Below are 2,607 nucleotides of genomic sequence, written 5' to 3' on the forward strand. Positions count from 1 at the left end.
CCCCCCCCCCCCCGCCCCCACCCAATGCTAGGGACTGAACCAGGGTCTTGTGTAGATCAGGCTACTGAGCTATATCTTCAGCCTTTTTTTTTTTTTTTTTAATACTGGGAATTGAACCCAGAGTGCTTTGCTACTGAGCTATATCTCTGACCCTTTTAATTTTGTATTTTAAGATAGGGTCTCATTAAGTTGTTTAGGGCCTCCCTAAATAGCTGAAACTAGCCTCAAACTTGGGATCCTCCTGCCTCAGCCTCCCAAATTGCTGGGATTATAGGTATGCACTGGCAACATTTTCTTTTGAAAGAGTTTTTATTTTATAGGCCTCTTTCTTTAAACTATGTAGTATTTACTTTTGGGGGGTGGCAAGGGAGTGGCTGGCAGGGCTTTGTGCATGCCAAGTATGAACTCTACTACTAAACTACACCCCAGCCCCAGGTTGAGTGTTGATAAAGTTCTTGAGCTTTATAAGAACAGTACTGTGCATGTATGTAGTGATCTGGATCTTGCTCTTCCTACTCAACATTATGTTACAAGGAAGGATGTGTGTATTGTGTAGCACGTAGCTGTAGATCATTTTCATTCTAGAATATTCCATTGAGTGAACAGGAATTTTGGCTGTGACTGGTGGATCCCTACCCAGGGGCACTTAACCACTGAGCAACATCCCCAGCCCTTTTTTATATTTTACTTAAAGACAGGGTCTCACTGAGTTGCTTAGGGCCTTGTCAAATTGCTGAGGCTGGCTTTGAACTTGTGATCCTCCTGCCTCAGCCTCCTGAGCCACTGGGCCACTGGGGTTACAAGAGTGCGCTCCTGCACTCGGCTCCCTCTCTTGCTTCCTTCCTTGCTTCCTTCCTTCCTTCCTTCCTTCCTTCCTTCCTTCCTTCCTTCTTGTCTCTCCCTCTCTCTCCCCTTCTTTCTTTCTTTTCATGGGACTGGGGATTGAACCCAAGGTGCTCTGTCATTAACTACATCCCCAACCCTTCTAATTTTTTTGAGGCAGGGTCTTGCTAAATTGCCTAGACTGGCCTTGAACTTGTGATTCTCTTTCCTCAGCCTCCAGAGTAGGTAGGATTACAGGTGTGTGCCCTGCTCTGGTGAGGCCCATCTTTAGGTGCTCCTTGGGTTATTGCTTAGGAGATCAGCACACACAGGTGTAGCCCTTGCCAACACCTTGGTGGGAGCCAGGAAGCATAGCCACCCATGGAGCACCTACTCTGCCCAGTGAGCTATCCTTTATCACGGGGAGAGTAACAACCAGGGTTTTCCCTCAGTGCCAACAAATTGACAAGTTTATCACAGCAAAGCAAAAATCAGATGTTTCAAGGGCTCCCAAGAACTGTGGCTCTGGCAGTGACTGTCGTGTATGTGATATGGTGTGTGCACGTGTACAAACTTAGCTATCTTTGGTGTGTGCGTGATGGTTGGGGTGAAGCTCGTGGTGTGTATGCGTTGGTGCGTGTGCAGAGTGAGTGTGGGTGCTGTATATCTGCACGCATACACGCATTCCTGGAGTTGCCACCTGCCCATGTCACCTGGACTGAAGATCCATGTTTCTTCACTGCCTGGCCCGGCTGCCTTTCCTCCTGCCTCTGTCCCAATTCTCTCCTCAGCTGCATTCCCTTCTCTCCTCTTCCCAACCTGTGAATCAGACCCCTTTGCCATAACCACCATTCATTTCTCTCCATTTCTCATTCCTCCATTCATGCTGCAGACGGACCTTCCCATACTCACTTGAGATCTCATTCTTTTATTTATTTACTTTGCTGGGGATGAATCCAGGGCCTTATGCATGCTAGGCAAGTGCTCTACCTCTAAAGTACACTCCCAGCCTTCTCATCTTTTTTTTTTTTTTTTTTACTTTCTCACAATTTTCATGAAATTATTGGCCTTTTCCAGGGCACAGTGGTGCACTCCCTGAGACTGGGGAGGCTGAGGCAGGAGGATCTCATGTTTGAGGCCAGCCTCAGCAATTTAGCAAGATATCCTGTCCCAAAATAAAAAGTATAAAGTGTTGGGGATGTAACTCAGTGCTCCTGGGTTCAATCCCCAGTGCCAGGAAAAAAAAAAAAAAAAAAAAAAACAAACAACTCTTGGTCTCTGCCTCCTACTTGAAACTTCTCCCTTGGTTTCATAACCCCTGGCTTGCCTTCAACTTCTCTGCCATGTAGATTTGGTTTCTTTTTCCTCTCAGTGCTGGGTGTTGCTTCCCTTCCAGTCTTCCAAGTCCCTGCTGTGGGTCCAGAGGGCACACTCAAGTGGGGCAATATGAGGACAGAACAAAAAAAAAGAGCCATTTGCAAAGGCTTGGGGCAGGTGCTGGGAAACCCCAGGGGGCAGTGCTGAGCCCTGAGGCTGGTCAGGTAGGGGCACTCCCTCCTGCAGGGCTGAGGGCTAGGGGAGGGAATAGGGAGCTAGGGGGCTGCAGCATGTGAACAAAGCTGTCTAACAAGAGTTCTGACCTTCATTCTAGAAAAGCAAACAACCTGCAGTAACACCCAGCTGCCCTGGCCTCTCTGTGTCCCTCTGTGCCTTCCCATTGGCTGAACCCAACCAGAAGCTACGCTTGGAATCACTGACTTTTTTTTTTTTTTTTTTTTGGTTTTT

This window comes from Marmota marmota, unplaced genomic scaffold, assembly GCF_001458135.2.
Source record: "Marmota marmota marmota unplaced genomic scaffold, marMar, whole genome shotgun sequence".
NCBI classification, from domain to species: Eukaryota; Metazoa; Chordata; class Mammalia; order Rodentia; family Sciuridae; genus Marmota; species Marmota marmota.